This window comes from Zalophus californianus, chromosome 7 (genome assembly GCF_009762305.2).
Source record: "Zalophus californianus isolate mZalCal1 chromosome 7, mZalCal1.pri.v2, whole genome shotgun sequence".
Lineage (NCBI taxonomy): Eukaryota > Metazoa > Chordata > Mammalia > Carnivora > Otariidae > Zalophus > Zalophus californianus.
The window spans coordinates 84,785,701-84,801,084 of record NC_045601.1 but is presented as its reverse complement, the minus strand read 5'-3'; positions in this window follow the sequence as shown (position 1 = coordinate 84,801,084).

Below are 15,384 nucleotides of genomic sequence, written 5' to 3'. Positions count from 1 at the left end.
CTGGATTTAATTTTCTTAACAGGGCCATTGAGCAGAAGTTTTTTATTTTGATGAAGTCCAATTTATTACTTGCAGTTTGGGGAATTATGCTTTTGTTGTCTTTATTCAATTCTTACCTAACCTTGAGTATCACTGATTTCTTGTGTTTTTTTTCTCTTAGACATCCTATAGTTTTAGGCTTTACATGTAAGTCTGTGATCTATTTTGAGTTAATTTTTGCATTTAATATCCAGTAAGATTTAAGTGTTTTTTTTCCTGGTTTTGTTTTTCGTTTTTGTTTTTCTTTACATGTGGAAATCCAAATGTTCCAGCACTATTTGTTGCAAAAAAAATCTGTGCTCTCTACTCAATTGCTTTTGCACCTTTGTTAAAAATCAGTTGTCTGTAACTGTTTGAATCAATTTCTGGGCAGTCTATCATGTTTCATTGATCTATTTGTCTGTCTTTATGCTAACCCCACACTGCTTTACTGTAGCTTCATAGAAGTTTTGAAATTGGGTAATGGAAGTCCTCCTATATTGTTCTTCTGTCAAATTTGCTTTGGCTATTCTATGTCAAATTTGCATTTCCATACAAATTTTAGTATCAACTTGTCAATTTCTAATAAGTTTTCTGGGATTTTTGATCAGGATTGTGTTGAGTCTATAAATTAATTTGGGGACAATTGGCTTCTTATTATTGAGTTTTCTGATTAATGAACATAGTATATTCTATATTTATTTAGGTCTTTAATTTCTCTCATCATTATTTTATAGCTTTCAGTGTACCAGTCTTTCACATTTTTTGTCAAATTTATCCCTAAAAATTTCATATTTTTAGATACTATTGTTAATGGCATTAGTTTTAAGTATAAATTTCTGATAGTATTGTGCTAAAAGGTGCAAGTAATTTTTTTTATATATTCCTGTTGAATCCTGTAACTTACATAAGCTCACTTATTAGTTTTAGTAGTTTTTTGGAGATTTCATCAGGTTTTCTACATAGATGATCATGGCTGTGAATAAAGAAATGTTAATTATTCCTTTCCAGTGTGGATGCCTCAGATTTCTTTGTATTTCCTTATTGCACTGGCTAGACCCTCCAGTAAAATGTTGACTAAAAGGGGTTAGAGCAGATGTCCTTGTCTTATTTCTAATCTAAGGAGGAAAGTACTTAGTCTTTCACCATGGTAGCTATAGGTTCATTGATGTTCTTTATCAGATTAAGAGAGTTCCCTTCTATCTCTACTTTGCTGAGAGTTTTTGTCAGGAATGACTGAAATTTTGTCAGATGCTTTTTCTGCATCTATTAAAATGATCATTATGGTTTTCTTTTTCTTTCTTTTCTATTTTTTCTAGTTTGTTAATATGGTGAATGATATTGATTGATTTTGAGATGTTAATCCAACTTCACAGTCTTAGGATAAACCAGTTGATCATAAGGTATTATGCTTTTTAGATATTGTCAGATTCAATTTGCTAAAATTTTGATAGAAAATTTTTATTTATGTTTATGAAGGATGCTAGTCTATATATATATTTTTTTTATAATTGTTTGGTTTTGGTTAGCAGGATGTAGTATGAGTTGGGAAGTATTCTCTCATCTTTAATTTTCCTGGAATAGTTTGTGTAGAATTGATATTATTTCTTTTTAATAATTGGTAATATTCACTGGTATGCCATTTGGGCCTGGGGTTTTCATTGTGGGAAGATTTTAAACTATAAATTCAATTACTTTAATAAAATATGTAATTATCCATGTTATTTTTTACTTCTTGGTTGATCGTTTATGGTTAGTATCATTCAAAGAATTTATCAATTTCATCTAAGTTGTAGATTTTATTGGCATAAAGTTGTTTATGTTATTTATGTATTAATGTTCACACATCATCATTTTAATATCTGTAGAGTCTATTGTTACCAACCCTTTATTGATCCTGATATTGATAATTGTGTCTACTGTCTTTTTTTTCCCCTCATCATTCTGGCTAGAGGTTTATTAATTTTACTGATTTTTCTCAAAGATCCAGCTTTAGGTTTCATTGATTATTCTCTGTTGGCTTTTTGTTTTCTATTTCATTGTTTTTCACTCTAAATTTATTACTGCCTTTATTCTGCCTATGTTGGGCTTAACTCGATCTTTTCTTTCTACTTTCTTAAGATGGAAGCCAATGATGAATTCTTTTACCTTTTGTTAAAGAGTCTGAAGAGGACTGAAAAATAAACTCTGAAGAGGACTTTATTTTGCCTTCCTGTTGGATTCTGGGCATAGGATTCTGGGTTACCAGGGACTTTTTATTGTATTTTAGTTTTTAAAAGATGTTTCTCTACTTTAATTGTTTCTGATAAGAAGTTGATGTTATCTTTACATTTGTTACTCTGTAGGTAATGTGTCTATTCTCTGTTTGCTTTTAAGATTTTCCTTTTATCACTGGCTTTGAGCAATTTGATTATGATAGGAGCCTTGGTGTAGCTTTCTTCATATTTCTTGTACTTTGAGTTGATTGAGCTTCTTGGATATGTGGATTTATAATTTTTAACAAATTTGGGAACATTTCAAATATTATTTTTTTCCAATACTTTTTCTTTTCCCTCTGCTTTCCGTCCATTCAGGGATTTTAACTGAAATTATCCCATACTCACTGATACTTTGAACATTTTTAAAAATTATTTGTTCTGTGTTTCAGTTTTTATTGCTGTATCTTAAGTTCACGAATCTTTTCTTCTACAATGTTTAATCTGCAATTAACCACATCCAGTGTATTAGTCATCTCACACATTATAGTTTTCTTCTCTGGAAGTTTGATTTGGGTCTTTTAAAAAATATCTATGTCTCTTCTTAACTTTTAAATATATGGAATGCAGTTATAATGACTTTTAATGTTCTTGTCTGACAATTTTAACATTTATATCAGTTCTGGATCAGTTTTGATTGATTGATTTTTTTTTCTCATCATGGATTCTATTTTCTTTCTTCTTTCCATGACTAATAATTTTTTATTCGTTCTCAAGATTTGAATTTTATCTTGTTGGTGGCTAAGTATTTTTGTATCCTTATAAATATTATTTCGGTTTATTCTGTGACACAGTTAAGTTACTTGTGAACAATTTGATCCTCTCAGGCCTTGCTTTTTAGATTTATTATGTGGAACAAGAGCATGTTTATTCCAAGGCTAGTTATTTACCACTACTGAAGTAAGACTGTTTCAGTACTCTACACAATGCCCTGTGAATTATGAGAATTTTTAATCTGGCTGCTCTAAGAAAACAGAGTTTTTGATGTGATGATATGAGCCACATGTACTGTTCCCTTTAATCCTTATGGGTAATTCTTTCTCTAGCCTAGAGTAATTTCCTTATATTCATGCACTGAATAGCACTCAACTGAATATCTTAGGGGATCCTTTGCAAGTCTCTGAAATTCTCTCTGTGTATCTCTCTGCTCCCTAATACTCTCTCCTGAGAACTAACTACCTTGGTTTCCCCAACTTAGAAATTTGGCTGTCCCCTTTGGTTTCCCCCTCTCTGCCTCGTGCCCTGGAATCTTTTTCAAGGCAGTAAACTAGGGCAAGGTTCACCTCATTTATCTCCTATCTCTCAATGGTCACTGTATTTTGTTGCCTGAGGTCTAGTCTTTTTGAAAAACATTTTTTATATTTTGCTCTTTTTTTGGTTAAAGGGTAAATTTGGCCCCCAATATCATCAACTTTGCAAAGCATAAGTCCCTCTCAATCATCTTTTGTAATAAAAGTTTCCTTACCTTCCAAGAGACAAAACAAGGGCTTATTTGGTCATATAATTTGGTATTTACACATTTGCTTGCTAAAGACACAATTTTCTAAGTTAATCTCTTGAGTTTTCTTGATCAATTTTCTAAAAAGTGGCAAAACATCTTTTCTTTAACCCCTATTGATCCTTTTAAGAAAACAACAATTTAATTGATAACATTCATTTTATTACACAGTTTTCAATTAGCCCTGGCAGCTTTCTTTTCTCTGCTTTTCTCCTTTATAACTTGACTGCAGTGCTAGCTGAGAAGCTCCATTCCTTCTGGCAAAGATGCCTCTGTGCAAAGGTTTTTGGGGATGCCTAGCCTAAAGATGGTGTCTTCCAGCAGCAATTTAAAATGTTGAGCTGAAAAGAGAGCCTAATTCATTTGATTTCTGATCTCTATGATAGCATATCCCTCCCTAAGCAGTGGGAGAGTCAAGGTCAGTTGCAGCTAATCATCGTAGAATTTGAACTTCAAAAAAATGGAAATAAAAGATTTTCACAGAGAGCCCTTATATCCTTTTGCTTCCTTTCCAAGACTACAAGAGCTTTTTTTTTTCAATCTTGGGGCAGAATGAAATCATTATTCAGCCTTATCCTAAGGGGGTAAGAATCTAGCTAAATATCCATTTAAAAAATATTTCCTTTTCTTAAATGTATATTCCTCAATGGATTTTGTGAGGATTACTGAGCTCCTGTTTTTGTTTTTGTTTTTCATTTTGTGTAAAATAGACCAGGCTCCTTAGAGGAAAGTAATTCAATAAAATACTTATCTAAAGTGTGAGGTTTAGAAGACATCTGTTTAAGAAGGCTAGACAAAGAGAAAAGGGAGGAAACGACTTACACATCAAGGATACTACATTTAAGCATGCCCACTCATTTTGTGGATGAAGATATACTGGCAAATCTATTAGGTTTGCAGAGAAGGCTTTGGGATCTGGGCCATGTTGCCTGGATTTAAATCCTGGTTCTTCCCTCTACTGGCTGAGCAATCTTGGCCAAGTTACATAACTTTTCTTTATCTCTATTTCCCCGCTGGTAAGTGGGAGTAGTGGTAGCACCTCTTTTATAGGTTTGATATGAAGATAATTCAAGTTAATATTTATAAAGCACTTAGAATAGTTCCTGGTATCCAGAAAGTACTATATAAATATCATATAAACTATGCATTTTAAAATATATTTACTGGGAAGTATAACCATTTGCTGACCCAAGAATCACTCCATGTTCCGAATTGTCATTTTATGCAAATGTTATGAAGGTTGAGCTCTATTGGGAAATGTAATTCAAATACCTATAAAAGGACTTGCATAGAAAAGTTTCTTGTCTCCTACTACAATAAATTAGCAAAGCATTTTTTTTTTCATGAAAAATATATTGAGGGCTTCCTGGATATTAAGCATAATGCAAGGTTCTAGGAATTTAAAGATGAAAAAAGCCCGAGTTTCACTTAAGGAGCATTGTAGTTAGCAGACCAATATGTGGATCATTTTAAAACAGTGTGCAGATGCAGTAGCAAGAATATCGCTAAGAAGTGCCAGATAAAAGTTTCTAACCCAGGTGTATGTGTATATGTAGAGGCAAGGGTTTGGAAAGTAGGTCAAAGAAAACCTGTTGGAGTTGGTGAATGTAAGTCAATCACACCATTAAGAGGGAAAGGGTGTTCCTGGCAGAGGGAGAGAAACAGCATTGTGGTTCAGGGTACAAAGTAAGTCACATGTTCAGCACTGCTGGAGCTTGGTAAGAAAGCTGCGGCTCTGCAATTTTGTGTACATTACCCTCTTTTGCTAACAGTTTTTACCAGTGATCTCTTTAGATAGGGCAGTGTTGTCTTTAAAGAGCTAATAAGCAAGTAAAGGACTGTGGTTGCCAGGGTGGAGGCTGGGTCCTGCAGGTTGACCATATCCTATTGGGTCATTCTAGGTTCTGGAACTGTACTCAAGCTCCGAAGTTCAAGGCACAATTTTATTACATCTCTGACAGCTGAACTGAGTCTCAGGGTAGATACATAATAACTAGATTCATAAGAAGCTGATTTTCAACCAGATATCATATTATGAATACACTCAGAACTCTAAACAAGATACAATGCATGGAAAAATATCAAATATATTTTTTATTAAAAATCAACATGTGGGGCGTCTGGGTGGCTCAGTCAGTTAAGCGGCTACCTTTGGCTTAGGTCATGATCCTGGGGTCCTGGGATGGAGCCCTGCATCTGGCTCCCTGCTCAGTGGGGAGTCTGCTTCTCCCTCTCACTCTGCTTCTCCCTGCCCCACTCGCTCTTACTCTCTCTCCCTCTCTCTCAAATAAATAAAATCTAAAAAAAAAATCAACGTGTAAAAGTTGTTTTACTAGAGAATAAAACCATGAATTTTGAAAAAGAATTATAACAAGGATTTAGAGCTGTTAAGATTTATTGATTCAGGTGGGACTTGTGATGACTCTTAAAGAATGGGTAGATTAATCAAGTGGTGACACAGGAGACATTTTAGAAAAGGAAAAGTATGAGAAAAAGCAGAGATGGAAATGAGGGGTATATATGTGTGTTGTTGTTGTTGTTGTTGAAGAGCAGCCTATAATAAGTAGTCCTATTGGTAGGGAGAGTGTTCCTGTTATAAAATATAAGTAAATATGTTTGAATGGGTAAAAACAGCTACCATATATAAGTCCTCATAATGCTAAGTGTCCTGCATAAATTATCTCATTTAATTCTTAATCAAAAACCTGTGAAGTGGGTACTACTATTTTCGTCTCAATTGTACAGATGAGGAAGCTGAGGCTTAGTTCCTAAGGTCACACAACCAGTGAATAATGGAGTCAGGATTGGTATGGAGAAAGATTGGCTACTGAGTCTAAGCTACTTCCGCAAGAGAATCAGGACACATATTTCAGGGTCTTAATTATAAGAAAGACAAATTCTGACTTGCCTTAAGGTGACAGAGCTCATTATAGTTCTCTGAGTGATTTGGGATGAGCTCATGGAATCAGTGGGAAGAAGGGGATGAATGTGAGGACAAGTCAACAGTAGAAAGTATCACCATTTCTTATCTGTCCCTGCATTTTTGGCTTTACTACTGACACATGTTTTGGATATATAAAAAGTTGAACAGTATAGACTGCCCTCACCCCAACACCACTCATTTTTCTCTCGAGATCTTTCTGGTTTAGCTGTAGGAACTAGACTGGGCCCCATTTGTGGGTATTTTAAGAGGTTTAGGTAATTTGGTCAGCTGAGAGGAGATTATTTTGTAAACCAAGAAAGCAAGTGAATAATACCCCCTATATCTGGAATGGATGTAATTTGTTCCTGAAACATGCATCATACTTACCTTAAGTCTTATGTGAACTGGCTATAATTCAAGATATGCCATCATTTTTATGAACACATACCATAACCTCAAACATGTTTCCTATCTGCTAAGTATGACAGTATGATCTGACATCTGACTTTCTGTTTTCTTCTTCCACTTACACCTTAGCTCTTAATGAAATCTCACTACACTGATGGTCTTTTTGGATGATTCATGCTTTTAATTTTTCTCAAAGATTCAAATATGCTTTGACATTGGTAATTCCATAAATCAATAAAAGAAGTAGATAAATTAGTCCAAGCAACAATTTCGACTGCAGCAGACAGAAATAGTTTACTAACTCTCTAGTCAACCCAATTCAGAAAAACATATTCTTGTTTAAAAAGGAAAATGACATTTGCAAATATTTTCTCCCATTCTGTCGGTTGTCTTTTGGTTTTGTGGACGGTTTCTTTTGCTGTGCAAAACCTTTTTATCTTGATGAAATCCCAGTAGTTCATTTTTGCCCTTGCTTCCCTTGCCTTTGGCGATGTTTCTAGGAAGAAGTTACTGCGGCTGAGGCCAAAGAGGTTGCTGCCTGTGTTCTCCTTTAGGATTTTGATGGACTCCTGTCTCACATTCAGGTCTTTCAACCATTTGGAGTCTATTTTTGTGTGCAGTGTAAGGAAATGGTCCAGTTTCATTCTTCTGCATGGGGCTGTCCAATTTTCCCAACACCATTTGTTGAAGAGACTTTTTTCCATTGGACATTCTTTCCTGCTTTGTCAAAGATGAGTTGACCATAGAGTTGAGGGTCCATTTCTGGGCTCTCTATTCTGTTCCATTGATCTATGTGTCTGTTTTTGTGCCAGCACCATACTGTCTTGATGATGACAGCTTTGTAATAGAGCTGGAAGTCCGGACTTGTGATGCCGCCAGCTCTGCTTTTCTTTTTCAACATTCTTCTGGCTATTCGGGGTCTTTTCTGATTCCATACAAATTTTAGGATTATTTGTTCCATTTCTTTGGAAAAAGTGGATGGTATTTTGATGGGGATTGCATTGAATGTGTAGATTGCTCTAGGTAGCATTGACATCTTCATAGTGTTTGTTCTTCCAATCCATGTGGTGTTATGCTGAGTGAAATAAGTCAATCGGAGAAAGACATGTATCATATGATCTCACTGATATGAGGAATTCTTAATCTCAGGAAACAAACTGAGGGTTGCTGGAGTGGTGGGGGGTGGGTGGGATGGGGTGGCTGGGTGATAGACATTGGGGAGGGTATGTGCTATGGTGAGCGCTGTGAATTGTGCAAGACTGTTGAATCACAGATCTGTACCTCTGAAACAAATAATGAAATATATGTTAAGAAAAAAAAAGAAGAAAATAGAAGGAGGGGAATAATGAAGGGGGGTAAATTGGAGGGGGAGATGAACCATGAGAGATGATGGACTCTGAAAAACAAACTGAGGGTTCTAGAGGGGAGGGGCGTGGGGGGATGAGTTAGCCTGGTGATGGGTATTAAAGAGGGCACGTTCTGCGTGGAGCACTGGGTGTTATGCACAAACAATGAATCATGGAACACTACATCAAAAACTAATGATGTAATGTATGGTGATTAACATAACAATAAAAAATTTAAAAAATAAATAAAAAGGAAAATGACATATATATTCCTTCTCTTTAGATTCTACAGTCTCTGAAATTTTCTGTAACAAGAACAACAAAATAAGCATGCTTTTGGTATATATATATATATAGCTAAACCTTTTGGTATATATATGCATATATATGTATATATATAGCTAAACCTTAAAACTATATATAGCTATATATATATAGCTAAACCTTAAAACTCTATGAGCAGTATTATTGCCAAAAGTAATTAAGTCATTCAGATTTTGACCATATAGAATATAGTTATAATAACTGTTTTAATGTTCTTTTTCTATGAATTATTTCATCTATGACATTTCAGAGGCTGTTTCTATTGATTAATTTTTTTTCCTTCAGAATGGGTCATATTTCCCCACTTATTTGCATATCTTTAATTTTTGATTGAATTCCAGACATGAATTTTATGTCTTTGAGTGCCAATATTTTGTTTTCTTTTAAATATTCTTGAGCTTTACTTCAGGTTGCAGTTAAATTACTTAAAAAGAGTTTGGTCTCTTATGATGTTCCTTTTAAGCTTAGTTAAGTGAGATCAGAGTCGCCTTTAAACGTAGGGCTGAATATTCCTCACTGCTGAGGAAGTACTTTTCTGAATACTCTATGTAATGCCTTTTGCATTATGAGTTTTTTTTTTTCTATTCTAACTGGTGAGATTATGAACTATTTTCAGCTCTGTGTGAACTCTGGAGATTGTTCTCCCTGCTCCTTTCTGTGGCTCTCTTTCTGCTTCAGGTGGTCTCTTCATACACGGGTGCCCATCAACACCCGGCTGAAAAGTCAAGGAAAACCCTCAGTGAATCTTCAGATATCTCTTTCTCTCTCTCTCTCTTTCTCTCTCTTTCTCCCACCCTCCCCCTCCCCCTCCCTCTTTTACCCTTTCTCTCCTCCTCCTTTCCCTCTCTGCAGGTCTTCTCTCTTTGTGCAGCTTTTTCCTATCCAGTATTTTTCCCTGCAAATTCTATCCAGTGTGTCTTCTCAATTTCTTACCTGTGTCTCCTAGTCTCAGGAGGCCCTCAGTCTCCCTGCACTGTGGCCTGGATACACTCTGATGACAGTGAACTGGGGAAATACCATGGCTCACCTTGTTCCTTTCCCATTTCTCAGAGATCACTTTTTTGTGCTATTTGTTGTTCAATGTCTAAAAGCTGTCGCATATATTTAGACTGGTATTTTAGTTGTCTAAGGATGGAGAATAAATCTCGTCCTGGTTACCTGTCTTGGTTGGAAGCAAAAATCCAGTTATTCAGATTTTAGATCTGCCAAACTATAATATAAAAATTGAAAACTCATGGAGCGTACAGTAAATTATGAGAGACTTCATTGTGCTCAAAAGTGTATCTGGAATCATTTAGATGTTTTATAAGCCCTGTGAGCAGAAACGTGGATCTCTTCTAGGTCCTTATTATGTCTCTGCATTGCAAAAATTGATATTCCAAAATTCTGTTGAACTACAAATCAAATTTTTGTAAGGAGGAATGAGCCAAAAACAGAAACAAAAACAAAAAACTATTAACTACATTTGGAACCAAAACAGTGGTGATATGTATGTTTATATACACGCAAACATGTACATGTTTTGTTTTGAGTGGTGTTCTAACTGATAACTGACAATAAAATGTTTGGGTATAATAGATTTTATGATTGGTTGGATTCTTGGTTAAATTAACATTAATTTGATATGTCTTGTTCTATGCCTTGTGTTGAAAGTCTTTCTAATATTTTATTTATTTACCTGGTAAATAAAGAAAATTCAGGAACACTTGGGTGGCTCAGTCTGTTAAGCCTCTGACTCTTGATTTCAGCTCAGGTCATCATCTCAGGATCATGAGATTGAGCCCTGTGTCAGGTTCTGTGCTCAGCGTGGAGTCTGCCTGAGATTCTTTCTCTCCCTCTTCCTCTGCCTTTTCCCACCCCATGCATGTGCTCTCTCTCTTTCACTCTCTCTCTCTCTCAAGTAAATAAATATATGAATATTTTAAGAAAAGAAGAAAATTCAGTGTAATTTAGTATTTCTCATGTACCTATGATTCTGGCAGTATTTCCAGGTCATGGTGTTGAACATTAATAACCACTTTGTCCTACAGTAGATGTGACCAATATAGTTTAACAGGAGCTCAGTTGTCAATGCACTGATTGGATAAAAGATATCTAGCATCTAGAAAACTGAACACAAACATATTCTTGAATAAAGCCCAGCATATATTCAAGGGAAGTTCCCAGGAGAGCCAGTAGAAAAGGTCCTGGCTAGTGGGGATTTGACAACTAGGAATCTCACAGAATGCAATAGGTGATTTGCAAGTAAAAAGAGATTTGTCAGTAAATGGGGAAATGTTCCAGATCTAGGAAGACTGTGAACTTTGGAAGGTCGGGGTATAAGTCATTTGGGCAGACACATGGGAGTTAGAACTTTAGTCTCTGAAGAAAATGGAGTAGAGAGGTACAGTCAAGGTCCTTTTCTTCAAGGAGCTGGGGGAATGAGAGGAGGGAACCTAGATAAAAAACAAGGAGTTAATATCCAAAATATATAAAGAACTCATACAATTCAATAGAAAAAAAACTGATTAAAAAGTGGCCAGAGGATCTGAATAGACATTTTTCCAAAGAAGACATACAACTGGCCAACGGATATATGAAAACATGCTCAACATCAGGGAAATGCGAGTCAATACCATAATGAAAGAAGCAAAATCTCACACCTGTCTGAATGGTTATTATAAAAAAAACAAGAAATAAGTGATGCTGAAGATATGGAAAAATGGGAACCCTCATGCACTGTTGGTGAGAATGTAAATTGGTGCAGCCACTTTGGAAAACAGTATGGAGATTCTTCAAAAAAATTAAAATAACTTCCATATGATCTAGTAATTTCATTTCTGGGCATTTAGCTGAAGGAAACAAAAACTCTTAACTCAAAAAGATGCAGCATTATTTATAATGCTAAGACATGGAAGTAACCTAAGTGTCTATCAGTGGATGAATGGATAGAGAAGAAGTTTTATATATATATATATATATATATATATATATATATATATATATATATACGATGAAAGATTATTCAGCCTTAAAAAAATAATATAATCTTGCAATTTGCAACAACATGGATGGACCTTGAGGGGCATTGTGCTAAGGGAAATAAATCAGACTGAGAAAGACAAAAATTATATGATTTAATTTATATGTGGAACCAAAACAAACAAACCACCCAAATTCATAGATACAGAGCTTGGTGGTTGCCAGAGATGGGGAGTAGGGTGTGAAATGAGTGAAGGGGGTCAAAAGGTACAAAATTCCAGTTATGACATGCATAAGTCTTGGGGATATACTGTGTAGCATAGTGACTATAAGAGTACTGTACTATATTTTCAAAAATTGCTAAGAGAGTAAATCTTAAAAGTTCTCACCACAAGAAAAAAATATATAACTATGTGTGGTGATGGACATTAACTAACATTGTGGTGATTATTTAGCAAAATATACATATATCAGATAAAATTGCCAGACAGCTAAAACTAATATGACACCTGAAATGTATATGTCAATTATATCTCAATTTTTTAAAAAAGAGGAAAAATGCTTAGTAATATTAGGAAATTACTTGGGTAAAGGGGTACTTGCTATAAGGCTGAGGATTTCCCCCAGAACTTTGCCTAAGGCTGTGGAGTTGAACTACTTAGTTTTGAGTAGGCTCAAACCTGAACATGTAAATGACTTTAGACACCAGTGTGAGACTCTTCAGAGGCAGTGAACCAAGCAGAGTATTATAATATTGGAGGATTTGCTGAATGTGCCATTCTAGACCTTTAGATCAATTCAGTGCAACTCCACAAACATACACTGAGAGGGTATTAAAAAGATGTCAGAGGTGTGTCATACTGGGCTAATCTGTCTAGCCTGCTCACAAAATTCTTCTGTATTAGCTCTCCTTGTGTTTCTAGTCTTCAAATCTTTCAACTACATGCTCCCAGTTTCATTTCTTTTGGTACTTGCCTCCTTGCCCTTGATTACTGTTCTTGTTTGGGCTAGTCTTTTCAAATATGTTGGGCCTCCCTCCAGGACATGGATTTGGAAATTCATTTCTGATCCTTTGCACATGGAGATCTTATATGCCATGCCATGAAGGGTCCCATGGGACTAACTGGTGTGTGTCCTTTAACCACTTGATAAGCAGTCTTTGACCCTGAGTTATATACTAGAAATGACTTGTTGAATAAATCCCTGATATGGATCTGTTCTCTTTCATGCAATTCAATTGTCTTACATTAAACATCTCTTAGGAGCCAGGGCACAGGTCTACACGAATGATTAAGACTCAGTCTCCACAACTGGGAAGGTTGGAGCCTTAAGGTGAGGTACACACAGATAACAGATAATTACATTAGAGTGTGATGTTTGCTATGAAGAAATCTAGGGTGTCTTTGCTAAGAAGAGGAGGGCATTTAACAAAGGAAGGAGACATTTATCCCAGGTGGAGGGTAAAGGGAAGGGTAGAAAGCATAGGGGTGAGTGATCTTGTCATTTCTTTTTCTTAACAAAATGAGTGCAGATAAAGTCTCATCAGATGAAGTTTTACCATATGATCATAAGAAGTACAATTAAGTATAAAATACTTTAAGTGGGCAATTTTCATCACACTTTCATCTTGGGGTGTGGTTAGAGCCTAGTTTCAAGAATTATCACCCATTTATGGCTCTGGATATGATTTCTAGCTCTTCAATTTAGTGGCTGTATTCACTTCTCTGAGCATTGGTGTCCCCATGTGTGATTATAGATAATAGTTACTCTGCAAGTGTGTCAGTTATCAAGTTACTGTTTCTCAGTTCCATATGCATCCTTTAATACATGCTCTGTGATAAAGGGATTCCTTTAGGCATTAAATTGGGCACAATGTTAAGTTTTCTTGATAGAGGGTATTAGAAGGACATTGAGGAGGAAGAGGTTTCTTGGGATTTCTGGTGTGGGCTGGGGAGATCAGCAGTGTGGATGTGATGACATCTGGTGGAGCCTGTCTCAGTGATAGGCCCAGAATGCCATCCTTTTGTGATTTTGCAGCTCTGGGTGATGATATCCTTTCTGCAGACCTCTCCACATGGAACCCAGAGCTCTATGCAGGCTGCATGCAGCCACCATGGACAGAGCATCACATAACAGGTAGTGTCTCTTCTGCAGGTTTCCTGCATCCCTCATACTCAGAAGGCCTCTTCCTTGGCCAGCACCTAGACTCCCATTGCATCCCGTGGCCAGTTGCTAAGAGCCTGCTCTCTGCGCATACTCTGGAAGGTGTTCTGCTGTTTGCCCAGCAGCTCCAGACCTGCTCCAGCCTGGCCAAATCAGCAAATTTCTCTGCTGTCCTGTGACTAAACCATACCTACTCCAACAAGGTCTGATCTTCCTTCAAGTTTGTCCTTCCTTGGATACTCTCCCTCAGCCTTGGTTTACTATACAGGGTTTCTTCTGATCTTACAGTTATTCTTTTATCTTAGTTTAATTATCCTTTATATCAACTGCCCCTGTTTAAACCACTGTGCTGTTTCTGTCTCCTGATTGGACCCAGACTGCTACAGCAGCAAGTTTATCATAAGGATTACACGAAACAACATTTGGCATATAAATGATAGCAATTATAGCTAATCATGTTTCTTCTTCCCTCTCTCATAACACAAACCCAAAAGTTTTTTTAATAAGAATGTGTGTGTAGGGTGGTGTGGGTTGCGTCGGGGGGTGGTATGGGGGAGGGTGTGTATGTGTATTTGAGATCTGGTATGTATGTGTGAGACTCTGTGTTTACAAAATGCTAGCTGTGCTTCTCCTTATTCAGTGTTCTACTGTCAGCTATTACAAGAAGTGTAGAATTTAGATTTGGAAGGCAGCTTTAAGATCATCTAGTCCAACTGCACATAAAGAAATTAATAGGAGGCTAAGATTCTTATTCAAGGTCACACAGTTAGTTCTGGGTGGAACCTGTATTATAAGAAGCCATCAATCCTGAGGACATGTCCAGGAGTTTTCTCTATAGCTGGAATTCACTCTCCAAACAAGTTTAAAATACAGAGTAATCTAGATGGCTGTATTAGTTTTCTAGGGCTGCCATAACAAATCACCACAAGCTGGGTGGTTTAAAACAGCAGAAATTTATTCTCTTACAGTTCTGTAGACCATAAGTTCAAAATCTGGCAGGGCTCTGCTTTCTCTGCAGGTCCAGGAGAGAATTGTTCTTTGCCTCTTCCAGATTCTGGTGGCCATCTGCATTCTTAGACTTGTGGCTACATCACTGCTTCTGTCTTCATATTGTCTTTTCTTCTATGTGTTTGATTTCTTCTCTTTATGTCTCTTATAAAGACACTTGTCATTTAATTTAGGACCCACCTGCATAATCCAAAATTATCTTCTCAAGATCCTTAATTACATTTGCAAAAACCTTTTTTCCAAATAAGGTAATATCACAGCTTCTAGGGTTTGGGACATAGACATATCTATTTTGTGGCCACAATTCAGCCCACTACAGTGTTTTTTAAAAAAATAAATTTAGATTCCCAAGTCACCATGATTTATTACTCCATTAGCTCAGTTAATAAATCTAGATATGTTTTTCTAATAGTTATTTATTCCATGGGCATATTACTTAATGAAGTGATTTGCTTAGGTCTTGTAATAACAGTCATGCTA